Source organism: Triplophysa rosa, linkage group LG4, assembly GCF_024868665.1.
Source record: "Triplophysa rosa linkage group LG4, Trosa_1v2, whole genome shotgun sequence".
Taxonomy (NCBI): Eukaryota; Metazoa; Chordata; class Actinopteri; order Cypriniformes; family Nemacheilidae; genus Triplophysa; species Triplophysa rosa.
The window spans coordinates 9,106,005-9,120,324 of record NC_079893.1 but is presented as its reverse complement, the minus strand read 5'-3'; the positions used below and the strand labels follow the sequence as shown (position 1 = coordinate 9,120,324).

The 14,320-nt window shown below is 39.4% G+C and overlaps 1 long non-coding RNA gene across 1 annotated transcript; it reads left to right on the top strand.

Annotated features, from left to right (window-relative positions):
* Positions 1-9,169: 9,169 nt before the first annotated feature.
* Positions 9,170-10,115, top strand: LOC130552372 (uncharacterized). Its single transcript, XR_008962725.1, has 3 exons — positions 9,170-9,182; positions 9,313-9,362; positions 9,745-10,115. It is a non-coding gene; the product is annotated as an uncharacterized LOC130552372 (long non-coding RNA).
* Positions 10,116-14,320: the final 4,205 nt, after the last annotated feature.

Below are 14,320 nucleotides of genomic sequence, written 5' to 3'. Positions count from 1 at the left end.
AAATGTAGTAAATTTGACTTGTTTGCAACACCTATTTAAACCTATTGACCTATTTTAAAAAAATCTTAATTTTACAGAATTTCCATGATTTTCTACAGAAAATACAACAAATTTACAAGAAAAACAGGGATAACGTGTAGTTTTACAGGGAAAACATGTTATTTTTACAGTATATTTCTGGCACCCCGGTCTGTAAGAAAGACAGAGTTTAATGTGTCATCCACCCAGATGTGTCATCAATGTGACCTCATTGGGTCAGTAAGCTCTCTAAATTGAAAACATCTCAGTAGGTGAAGCTGTAAGCTCTTTACACAGTGGCAGAACATATCACCTCAATCATTTAATCTCTTTCGCTCTCTTTTACACACACATACAGTACACACCCTCTCCCTCTCACTCTCTCTCTCTCTCTCTCTCTCTCACACACACACACGTTTGTTTTAGTGTTTTGTGAAAACATAGACGTCTATTGGTTTTCCTATGGTAAACATACTGTTTATCCCCTACCCCTCACACACCTTAATTGGTGAGGACCACCTAAATGTCCTTACAAGTTAGTTGCTGTCATCTTATTTTATTATTTTCATTAATCATTTCAAAAATGTTCTCACCTGTATAGCAGATCCAGGATACAGAAGGACAGGATTGCAGTTAGAGTTTGACTGTAAGGAAGTAGAATTAAAATAAATGAAAGAGAACGGATACCTAATACGTATAACCGTGTAATAAAGTGTGAATGTATTTTTTTACAAACAAAATCAATGTGAAGTTTTATTAATACAAAACCTAAATATGAGTCCTATAAGAACCTCTAACAAACAAGATTTTCCTCTCTGTAATACAAGTAAATGTATTCATGTCACCTGTGTTTCTGAATTCAGACTCTGTAAAGTCATGCATTGCAAAACGCTTGAATTTCGCCTAAATCCATGAGTGTCACCTGTTTTTTAACATCCTAAGAAGGTCATTTGTATGTTTTACATCCTACATGAACAGGGATAAGAAACAACACAGTCTGTGTCTAAAGTCTCTCCGGCACCGCACAGGAATTTTATTACACCGAGATTGGATGGAATTGAACAGAAAGAAGAAGCTGAGCTGCAGGAGCCGAACCGAATCGAGATGAGAAAATAGTGATGGCTGAAATCGTGGCCCCGCAGTTTGAAAAAGCCATTACACGGATATTACAAAAAGAAGAGGCTGCAATAAAACAAAGAGTGTGCGGTCTAATCCTGCTATAACAAGACATCCATCTTATGGCATTTAAAATTCAGCTGCCGTGTCTGGTACCGTAAACGGAGGACGGGGGGATGAATACAGTGCTTAGGTCTAGAGTGGGACATTACAGTAGGTGTCCATGAAGGGCTAGTTATTCCCAACGAGTCTATTGGCAAATACAGATAAGGGAAAGTGTAATCATGGTGACACATCACGTTCTTATCAGGCCTCTCCCTGGACTTTAAATTAAATTCAGTTTCCTAATACAGTGACACTGTTTCCTTGAGGCCTGACTGAACATATAAGGAGATCAGATAGCTGGGGATGGAGAGGACTCTCCATTACATACAGAGCAGGCCCGATAGATGCTCTTCTCATGTTTCGTTTAATCTCCCCTTCCACCCTCGTTCGTTTCGCCATTCATGTTTTTTGCCTTTCACACACATCTGCCTCATTTGCATAGCGACGATTAGAATATATGCATGCAAAGCAGCATAAATGGATTAATACCTAGCTGTTTATTCATGAGTTTCCGGGAATGTCTGGCAGAGCTGTCGGAGTTAACACCGTGTCTGCACGGCAAGGGACCGGGGGCGTGCATAGCCAATGGAAATATATTGGTATAAAATGAACTTATTTGCTCTAATTATTATTATATTGTTCTGCAAATGGGTAGTTGACAAATATACCGTACATGTGTCCTATGGTGTGAGAAAAATGTAGAAAACAAACTGTTATATTATTTTATATTACAAATATTTATTATTATAATATAAAATAGCCTAAGAGAGATCTATCGTATATCTGTCAATTACCCAAATACAGAAATGAGGTGACTGTCGATAGAAGGCACACTGCGGACATGCTACAGCAAACATCTTTATGTGTGAGCAGTCTTAAAATTCTGTGAAAAGCATATTTTTACAGTACATGATGAATATGCATTCTTGAATTCCAAATACAAATAGATATAAGAGACTCATTTGAAATGCCTTGGCTTTTACTATATGTTGCTAGGGTATCCTTGCAAGGTGCTTAGGGCATTCTTGATACACGAGGTATAAATGTAACTTGTAGAGCCTTGAATTAGCAAAGGTCTTTGATTCTCTGGGAACAGACAAACTGATACAAATAAATGCGCTTTAGATAAAAGCGCCTGCCAAATGCATAAATGTAAATGCTGTCTCGCCTGACCTCTTGTAATAGGATTCACGAGATGGATCTTAACATCAGGTGTAAAAAGATACAGAGCATAACACTGAAATGGGAAGATATTCTTTGATCTCTACACTGCTGTGCATTAGACCAAAATCCAACAGCAAAAAAAAAAAAAAACACACATCACAGGGTTACACTGACGAAAGTGGCTTTACTTTTCTTAGCGTGTGTTGTTGATTTAGTGCCACCCTCAATAACTCCCACTTGTCTCTTTTGTCCTAGTTGTCATGCCATCCATCCTTCTCTCTCATTTTATCTGTCCTTTCACATAACGTTTCACTATTTGGCTGCACGATAAATTTCCAGCAGTGTCTCCTTTCATTGAAACTCATCTATGATGAAGACAGCCCCTTAGCTAATGATGACGCTTTGTGGGTTGTGAGGTGTTTTGAAGAACATTCCTGCGGAGATAAGAGACCGTAGCTATCGTAGTCACTTTGTGCCATCATTTTATTTCAGGACATATGCAGAGCTGGAGGGTATGGACTCTTCCATCCTCAGAGAGTTAATTACCTGTATGAGAGAATTTCTCACTGCAGGTAGTAGAATATAAGACAGCTACTCACCTGAGGATGTGAAGAAGTCTTTTAGCTTCACTGCCAGTGTGATAGACTGTCAGAGCGGGAGGAACTTCACAGCTGATAAGACTTCGCGCAATCACAAGTCTGGACTATTTAGGTGTCTGGAACCATATGTTGGCTTTGTGAAATATTCTTCAATCAACATTGTTTCTTCAGAAAGACTGCAAATATTAACGTATTTGTGAGGCTGTGTGTGAATATTTACTCACCCTCTGACTAGACTTTGGAAGGAGCGTGAGAAGCTGGGTCCCAGTTAGCCATTAACAGGTCGATGCACTTGTTATTAAAATACATTTAAAGGCAGTTAAACTGAAAAAGCCTATTTGAATTTCCTAAAACGAGTACTGTAAAACATTTTGGAAAACATACGTGAGGGCAAAGGTAGAACAATTAGATGACAAGTCAGAAAAAAACCTGACGTGATGCATAACAGGCACTTTGTTGTTGACATGTAGAGAATGTGAAGCTGACGTCACACCCTATGTTGCATGTTGCAGTGGCGCCGCCATCTTGGGAGGATCATACTCCACTGCTATTATTGTGTTGATATGTTGCGTTACTTGTTTTGTTTGATATATGGAGAAATCGAAAGTGAAACAACCATGGGCTTTTACTGAACGACTCTACGTAATGCTATTGCAGTTTTTTAACACAGAAAGACCGACCTACCATAGTTATATTTACTGATCAAACTAGAAATACAAAACACTGCATTGATCGCACTAGCAGCCATCCTCCCAAGCTGGCGCAACATTCAACGCGGCGTGACGTCGATTAACAAGCTCTCAAAGTCAAAAGTCAAAGTCTGCTTTATTGTCAATTCTGACACATGTACAGTACATACATATAGAGGATTGAAATTGCGTTACTCTCAGACCCATGGTGCATACAAACAACACTACACAGAATACAAATATATATATAAAAAAATAGGCTCTATAGGCCTATCAATGGCAAATTACAATCCAATCCAAACTGACTCTGAGCATTACATATATTTATAAGTACGGAATATTTACCGCTGGTGGGTTTACATCGGTTAGAATCCTAGGAACTCAGAAATATACCGTTTGTACAAAAAATAAAAACGCGCAAGAACGTACCACGCTGGACCTGAAAATTACTTCCTCCACGCGACGGCATGTAAACTTTACCCCACTTTTAGTTCATAACTTTAGACTCTTTAAGCAGTGCCCTTTAAGGCCGAAAATCGACGTGTGCTGCCATTTGGGCTTAAACGTTACCTGCAGGTTTGCGAGTTATCCAAATGCCACAAGGAATTTTTTCGCTTTTGAATCAAGCGAAAAGGACGTCATCCTGTCGATGCTTACGAAGACGGATATCTTAACGAACTATTGATGACAGAAAGGTAAGACCTATCTTTTTTTCTTGTGCAAGCCCGCCGTGGCGTTGTGTTTCCCTCGACTTTACAAAAGTACAGCAGTGAGTAGAGCTTCAGTTTTTAGTAATTATTAAAAGTAATTATTAAAAGTCTTTATGCGTCGATATTACACGAGTAAAAACGATCCATCTATAAAGTTTTTATTGAGCAAGTAATCATAACTGCACGTCATAATAGAGGCTGTCATTTGGCTGTCTCTGCTTTTAAAAATAGGCTACTAGTTACACCTCTCCCTTTTCCCCGACCTTGGATCAGCGTCTTCTACCCTGACATAACATCTGTCATTTCACAAGCAGCCACAAAACTGGGCTCAGAACAGCAGCTATCAGAAATGACTATCAACAAATGTCTGGGCTTGTTTATTGCCTCTCCCGGGATACGTTTCCAGGTTATCATCCTCTCCAGACTATAATAATAACTCAAATCTATCACCCAAATAGGCTCTTTTGGGCTCTTAAAGGTTATGGTTTTGTAATCCTCCTCTGTAGCGAAATAAGCCACACAGAGGAGGAGGTTGACACTCAGTGGGGTGAATTTTTATCAGAATTTGAGGCCAGGGTGAAGCAGAACATTGGTCGTTTGAAGAGAACATAAGGCGTTGATGATACTATTATGATCATCATAGTCATCATCATCTTTTTCATCTCATGCTGAGGTCAAACAGGAGACTATCAGCTTTGAGAGTATCTCAAAGCTGAGAGCGTGATGAACCAGGATGAGTGAACCCGCTGGAAGGAAAAGCAGAAATGAGATCTTTTTGACACATGGTTTGTTTCTTGAGATTATTATGCTTAAGTCTAAGATATTTCTGGGAAATTAGTCATGTGACTCTCATGTACCTTTTCCCAGTTTCAGAAATGCGTTAAAGGAATAGTTCACCCAAAAATGAAAATTCTGTCATCATTTACTCAACCTCAGGTTGTTTCGAACCTGTATAAATTAATAAGGAAGATATTTGGAAGAATTGTCAGTAACCAAACAGATCTCATTACCCATTTACTGCCATAGTAGTGAAAATAAATACTATGGGAGTCGGGGATGAGATCTGTTTGGTTACTGACATTCTTCCAAATACCTTCCTTAGTGTTTATCCTTTGATAAAAACATTGTATGCAATATGCATTGAGTTTTGTACTGGTCCATAATAATTAAATAAGCTTTCAAATTGTGGCAGAACAAACTATAATGAAAATAAGATGTGATGCAAAACAGTCAACCTTGCAAGAATACGTTTGATTTATACAGCTGAACGGTAGCACAGATGAATCTGTGTGACAAAAACGAGGCATAAAAAGCACAAGGTAATGAAGAACGGCCAGGACTTTACTAAAAATATTTGGTGGATGAATCTTGTAACACCACTCCTAGCTCTGCCCATGACAATGTGATGAGCTCTGGAGTGGGCAGATTTCATTACCTGTCTATCGTTTTAGGTATGGAGACATCTCGAGACACTGTGCCACACAATATGAAGCGCTCCACTTCACACACTCACTCTGTAACCGAATCAAAGAGCTTTTACAGAACATTTTATCTCTTCTCTCGAAATCACAATTTAACGTCATTTAAAATCCTTTTACGCTGTAGCACTGGGTCTCTCGGGTCAGGAGAAAATAAACTTGCATCGATTAGATTCGTTCCATTCTTGCACTGGACTGGAGAGCCTAATTTGGACATAAAATTCTTTCTGAGTTTATGGCACTTTCATCAGATGTGTCAAGTTGGCAATCCTTGTGAGTGGAATCAGTGCACGATCTCTTCTGGACAAATGCACTCCCACTTATCAAAACTAAAGCTAAACCCTCCAAGTGGAAAGCTTGGAACTTATGGCTGTCAGTGGCTCCTCAGCTGCGTGATTTGACTCTGTATGTCTGTCTGTAGCATGCATAATTTAGGTTTAATAGTTAATAGTAGGTTTAATACTGTTGAGATCTGCTTTGCTTGAGCTATAAATAGAGTTATGAATGTAAATTTGGGAGGAGCATGTTTATATATTTCCCATCACAAATTCCATATCAGTATTATTTTTTTGTAAGCCCTTCTTACAAGTATGTGAAAGAATCAGAAAGAACCTGTGCAAAATGTCTGGGTCACGTTCACCCCAAAATGAAACCTTTTTGGCTTTCTTTTTTCCGCAGAACCCAAAAGAAGATTTTTTGAAGAAAGTTGGTAACCGAACAGCACTGGACCCCATTCACTTCTATTGCATGGACACAAAACCAATGGGACCAGATAACAACATTGTTCAAAATATCTTCTTTTGTGTTCTGCAGAAGAAAGAAAGTCATTCAGGTTTGAAATAACAAGAGGGTGCAAATGATGACAGAATTTTTATTTTTGGGTGAACTATCACTTAAGGAAAAGTAAGTCTACTTTTAGGACTATTAAGATTATTTGCATTGTGAACCCCAAATCTAACTGTCATGAACTAAAAAAGAAATTGAATAATAATTGTCCAAAATAATGTAATGTGGAAACAGCCTTAGTGGACTTACAGTAAATGTGTCCTGTACACGCTCCCGATGTATCCCGATTTTATCATGTGGACTGTCAGACAGAAGGAAAATGAGTAGAATTTTTACAGGGGTTGCAGCTCAGTCTCATTTTTATTTTTTGGGGAAAAATGTGTTTCTAAGTTCATATCAGAGTTATTATAGTTTTGATTTTAGTTTTATTAATATTTTAAATTAGCTTTTATTTTTAGATCTTTAGTTTTTGTGTTAATTTTAGTTAAAGTTTGAGCAATTTTGGTATATGCTTTTGTCATTTTATAATTTGTTGTTTTATTTTTAATGTTGCTATATACGATTAATACATTTTTATTTTCGTTTTATTTTATTTAATTTTTGTGTTTTTATTATAATTTCACTGCTTTAAACTTCAGGTTATTTTTGAGGCAACATTTCAAATTTTCCGTGAGTTAAGTTTTTCCAAAAAATATAGGTCAATATTTTATTTTATTTCAATGAACAGGAACGTTTTCAAAGTTTATATTTTACTAAACTAAAATAACCTTGGTTCAAGAAATAATATCCCAACAACTCCTGAGACTAGAAGGCCTTCTTAGACTTTTGCCAAGCTCCTGTCACGTTAATTTCCCAAGCCCCTGATCAGTTGGCTAACTTTAAATTAGATTCAAATACCTAACATTCCTAATGCTATACGAAAGCCCTTTGTAATCTTTGTATTCTCAATGCACCTTTGACTTTACAAAGACATATCCCCAATGCAACAGAGCAAATCCAGAAGTTGCATGAGAATTTAAAACTAAATTTAACACATATCAGCTTCATGTAATGTTGAAAGACACGTCAAATACGAGGACAGTGCTGTTGGCTTGTAGAATTGTTAATGGATGACATTTACTGTATCTGAAGAGTATTGAGAAATATGCAGTTACACTGTAAAATCAAATAGTATACCTTACTTGAAAAGTGCTAGTATGTTTACTTAAATTTGGCCAAAATGTTGATTTGACTAGACATTGTTAATTGTTGTCAAAATGTTTAGTTGATATAACTAACAAAAACTAAGTAAAATTACTCGAAATGTTCAAGACGTTCTTGTGAGCATGCGCAATGAAGCACAACTCCCCTCCCCCACACCTTGCTGAAGCACATGGACTGAGGATTGTGATCTTCGCCAAATCAAGGTAATTACTGCTAATTATTTTATTTTTATTGATTTTTTTGTATTTATGAACATGTTAAGACCTTAAAACGTGTCTTAAACACTTTTTGGTCCTCACGTGTCAAAGTACTTGCGGTTTTTCTTAGTTTAGTTATTGTCCACTTTAGTGTGTAAAATCAGCAGCCAGGATGCCTGCCATTACTTTACAAAATAAAGTGATTTTATTCATTTTAGTACTCGTTAGTCGTTATAATGCTGTACATTACTTTTCTTAATTCAGTGAGGGCTGTACAAACACGTGCTAGCACATGTCAATATTGCAGTTATTTGTCATCACAAACGTTGAAATTTTGTAAGTCAATGGTGACCCAAAATGACTTTAATACAAAATAACTTCATTTTTTTCAGTGCAACAAATAAATGTATACAGGTTTGTAACAGAGGATGAACAAATGATGACAAAATTTTCATTTTTGGGCCAACTATTATTTTAAGCATAAGCGCATAAACCATGAAACATCTTCTCTGTAAACCCCAGACTGCTTTTGAGCATGCATTATGTAGTTTGCATTCACTGCAAGTTATTCTGCCTTCTGATCTAAATAGTCCCTTCCCATTGATTGTCTGAGGCCAGTTCTCTGTCAGTTAACGCATTAGATCTGCTGCAGAATTACATGATTGTGTGTTTTTTTTATTATTGTGTGTGTTTGACTTGTTTTTCTTTTTACTTTAGAGTTTCCGCTTGATGCCTTGAAACATGTGCTATGAGAACCTATAAGTCTCATATTATTTCAACGTTCAGTATGAAGACCGCACATTTGCCCTGATGAGAAAGGAAATCATTCATTCTGACCCTCCTGTTTGTGAGATCTTGGAGAAGTGCCCAGCACTTTTTACTGAAAGCCACGTTTGTTTTCTATTTCTCTTTACAACCTAAATGGCTTTTTTATTTTAATGTAAACAACCACTTTGTGTTTTGTGCTTATATCTTTGCTGAATTCAATCGCATATCTGGAAAATCTGAGATCCAAGTTCTGCGCAGCATTGGACACACACACTGCATGTTTGATTGGAAAAAGGAGGAAATCAGGGGAAAACGCTTGGATGAAATTTTGCGTTAGGTTGATTCAAAGGTATTTCTTTAGGTTGACTGTTGTCATCTTTTGAGTCTTCATTTGAATATGATTGTTAGCCTTATTCTCTGTCTGTTTTTGCTTTTGCATAGTCATCTGATGTAACGTGTTACGTGTGTGTGCTTCGCAGTACTTCGCGTTCTTCCTGGGGGATGACTCTGAGAATTCAGGATGTGCTTTGTAAGTAATTGTTGTTGGTATTTCTGTTTAGTTTAGTTCAATTAGAGTAATGGTTAAGGTTAAGAGTATTTCGATACTATATTTGTCTCTTGACTTAAAACAATTCTGATTTGACGCAGTGGTCGTTTTTGTGCTTTATATATAAAATTTATATAGGTTTGAAACAACCTATGATGACTGAATTTTCATTTTTGAGTGAACTAGCCCTTTAAATGTTTTGTAACTCTTTCACTATATAATTTATCATCTGTCTTTGGCAGTTGTGATTTAAAGCTTGGTTATATGTCATTATGCTTCTTGCTTGCCCAAAGCTCTGATGTGTCTCAAGATAGAGAAAAACTCACGCTTTCCTATTTTTGTTATGTTTCGGACTCAAATGTAGATGCAGACTTCTGTGGAATTGATGTTGGCCTGCTCACAGTTTCACGTGAAGATACGCCTGCCCGAACTCCATGTTCTCAATGTTAATGCATCAAGGGCAATCATTCTGGAGGGAAGAATTGTTGTGGATGATGCCCCAAACTTGCCACATGCCGTATGTCTCCTCTTTGCTTTAATCTATGATCTAAATTTAGACTACACAAAGACAATAAGGGAAACATTTTGCCCTGAGGGTATTTCTGTTGTTGGGAGGTAAGAAACTCAAACCTAAACTTCAAACCCTTAAAATCAGCTTTTAAGATAAACTTTGTCTTGAATGCCTTTGTGCCTGTTAATATTTTGGCATATTTTGTCATTTCACTAATTTCAAGTTTGCACAGATTTTATACTTATGTTAATATACTGTATACTGTAGATTAGTTAAATGTTTGTATTTCAGGCTTATTTTGTAACTGCACTAATTTTAAGGGAGCACTGGTTTTACTTCTGGTTACAGATGGCTCAGTTATGTTTTTATAGTTATAACTGTACCTTTCTAAAGCCAAATGTCTATATTTTAGTAAAAGCTAAATGTCTACATGTCAAATGCCTAATTTGTTCTGTATAGTGCTGTACATTGTAATTTTTTTCAGTGTAGTTAGTACTGTTGTGGCAGCTGCATTGAAGCCTGTCAAGTTTTATAATTTAAAACACTTAAAGGCGGGGTGTCCGATTTCCGAATTACGCTTGTTTAGACAAGTCGGGCCGAGTACCAAAACAACCTTGTAGCCAATCAGCAGTAAGGTGCACAGGACGGACATCAGTTGAGCCGAGCGCTGACGAAAGCGTAAGATGGGGGTAGGGGTGTATTTGTTTTGGTGATTTGAATATCAACAACAGCTAAGAGAAATCGGACAACCCGCCTTTAAGCTTCAGTAAACGATCTCATTTTTTAAGCCTTTTTCTAGTACATAAATCTGTTTACAAAATATTTAATTGATTTTCAAATATTGTTTTCAAAAACTTCTTGGGTAAGTTTGAAATGCAGTTATAAAACATGGCAAAGTAGCGTGTTTTCTACAATATCTACGAAAATCTACAATATTTAGAAAACAGCTGAGATACTGTCACACTACAAAATATTGCAGTTAAGATAGCCTCACTACTTTATAAAGCACTGTACAGCGCTCTTTTTGTGTTTTACAGTTCGTGTCTTCTTACAATTTTACTGCTGTTTTCTCCTCAGTGATAGGACAAAGATTGTTTTTTCCTTTTGCTATCCTCACTGGTAGTTGTTCATCAGAAATGCAGTCTCTTTTCTTGTCTCCTGACTACATGTTTTAATCATTGTCCAGCTGGCTAGTGCACACTTATCACTCAAACAGCAGGTAGTGCAATACTCATAACATTAAAGCTTTTTGGCAGGATATGGGGAGGTAACACTTACAATGAAATTGCTCAACAGTTGGCCGAAATATATTTTTTAAACTATTTAAAAATACATATTGGTGTAAATCAAATTGTTGTCATTTTAGATATGGTTTTACACTTTTCATCTGTGCCGTGCATGGCAATTACTTATATGAGAATTAGAAACTTTTCCACACAGTGTTCCGATCGGCTGTGTTTTGTGATGATGTTGCGTCCCCCCATCCGTGACCATTTCATGAAGAAATACTTTTTCGGGACCTATTGTAGTAGGGCTGTCACGATAAACCGATGATAAATATCACGTGATTTATGCACAGCTTTTGAAGGAAGTACGGGAAAATGCTGCTGCATCCGAAAGCCAGAGGGCGCTCTCGTGCGTAAACTCCAAATACACATTGCAGAAGAAGACCATAACGCGTTCTAGAATCTAGGAAATGCCTATGGACATCTTTTTATCACTGTTACTCAAGCCTCCTCAGGTATTTTTATGATAATAAAGTATATTTATAATGATCATGTTTGACGGGTGTTGCTTTTTTAAATGCACATTATAAGCGACGCAAACTCGCACTGCTTTTAGATTGAGCAGCATTTCCCACTGATCCCAGAGACGTGCTTCACGGACAAGCTATGCATTAGGGCTGTCACGATAAACCGACGATAAATATCACATGATTTATGCACAGCTTTTGAGTGAAGTACGGGAAAATGCTGCTGCATCCGAAAGCCAGAGGGCGCTCTCGTGCGGAAACTCCAAATACGCACTGCAGAAGAAGACCATGACACCTTCTAGAATCTAGGAAATGCCTATGGACATCTTTTTTATCACTGTTACTCAAGCCTCATCAGGTATTTTTATGATAATAAAATATATTTATAATGATCATGTTTGACGGGTGTTGTTTTTTCAAATGCACATTATAAGCGACTCAAACTCGCACTGCTTTTAGATCGAGCAGCATTTCCTACTGATCCCAGAGCCCTGCTTCACGGACAAGCTACGCATTAAAAAAAAAAATCAACACATTGCATATCGCAGCCAGCTTGAGTTCAATAGGATTTAGTGGTATCGCGATAAATGATCGTGCAGCCCTATATTGTAGCATAATTATGTAAAGCGTCAATAATTTAAAGAATATTCATGGGATAAACCTATTTGTCACAGTCACCAGCTGGAGTGCCCTCTCAAATCCACTAGAGGGCACTCCCCTCATCACACGGACTGTCATTGCACACTACATTTCCCATAACCCATTGCCCGGACTCATTGAACACTGATCATTCTCACCTGTTTGTAATAATCTCTGTCTATATAAGCCTGGTTCAATCACTCTGTCATTGCGAAGTCTTGTTCGGGGTTTCTGATTGTTTGCTGCCTGCCCTGAACTCATTGTCTGTTTGTACCAGATCTCTATTAATAAAGCTGCATTTAGATCCGCACCTGTCAAGTCCCCGAGCAGTTCGTGACAGAAGACTTCGCCACAATATGGATCTAGCAGCCGGACCCGAGTACATGAAGGTTTCAGGAGGTACTTTTGATAATCATTGGAGGAAACTGTGTTCGATATATCAAGCTGGTCGCAGCATTGAAGATTTTATTAATGAGTTTCTTTGGCATTGCCAATATGTGACTGTTGACGATGTGTATTTAAAGGGATGTTTTTGATCTGGACTAGATCAGCACATCAGCTTTAACTTACCTGTTGAAGACCCTAACTGGACCCTGGCACAATTTCTTAACTTTATTTTACAGTTTTGTGGCTCACCACTTACAGTAGGGGAAAGTAAGGAGACTGGCACTCCTAAATACTTTTTTTGAGAGAGCCGTCATGGCCGCCAAGCCAGAGTCTCCAGCCCTCATGGCCTCGAGCCCGCTCGCAAGATGGCCGCCAGTCCAGAGCACGCTCGCAAGATGGCGGCCAGTCCAGAGCCCGCTCGCAAGATGGCGGCCAGTCCAGAGCCCGCTCGCAAGATGGCCGCCAGTCCAGAGCCCGCTCGCAAGATGGGCGCCAGTCCAGAGCCCGCTCGCAAGATGTGTTCAAGGTACAGGTGTATGATTTCAAGCCTGGCAGACACCCATCTGATGTCTACTTGGAGGGCAGGTGTTCCCAGAGTCCAGAATCCGGTGGTGCCTGAGGTGGATGATCCTGAGACTCCTGCGTTTGAATCTGCTCTGCTGGTGGTGGTTGCTGCATTGGGGTGTGTCTGGGCTGTGCACTGTTCTCCCATTCCAAAGGTCTTTGAGCCGGTCCCGTCCGGCCTGCCAGAGGTCTTTAAGCCGGTCCCGTCCGGTCTTTCTGTGTTCTTCAAGCCGGTCCCGTCCGGGATGGACGCTTCTGAGTTCCCTGCCTCGTCCGGGATGGACGCTTCTGAGTTCCCTGCCTCGTCCGGGATGGACGCTTCTGAGTTCCCTGCCTCGACCGGGATGGACGCTTCTGAGTTCCCTGCCTCGACCGGGATGGACGCTTCTGAGTTCCCTGCCTCGACCGGGATGGACGCTTCTGAGTTCCCTGCCTCGTCCGGGATATACTCCTGTGATCCCTGCCTACCTGCCTGCCACGCCCAGGTTTCCAGACCTGCCTGCCACGCCCATGCCTCCTGACCAGCCTGCGCCTCCCTGGCCTCCTGACCAGCCTGCCCCTCTACATCACGCCCCAGGTACACCTCTGCTCCACGTCCCAGGTCCTGTTCCCCTTCATGGGCCGGGCACGCCAACCCTCCCCCGGTTCCGCCTCCTCTCCACCGCCCTCCAGGACTTTTTGGGGGCGTCTGGAATCCACCCTTAGAGGGGGGGGGGCTATGTCACAGTCACCATCTGGAGTGCCCTCTCAAATCCACTAGAGGGCACTCCCCTCATCACACGGACTGTCATTGCACTTTACATTTCGTCATTGTGAAGTCTTGTTTAGTGTCTACTGCATTTCTGAGCATTCTTGTTTGTGTTGGATTACCCTGTGTTTTGGACCTTGGACTTTACTGCTGTCTTTTGTGAACCTTTGCTGCCTGCCTCGACCATTGCCTGTGAGCCCGTTTCTGATTGTTTGCTGCCTGCCCTGAACTCATTGCCTGTTTGTACCAGATCTCTATTAATAAAGCTGCATTTAGATCCGCACCTGTCAAGTCTCCGAGCAGTTCGTGACACTATTATTCTTCTTTATTTAAAGTTG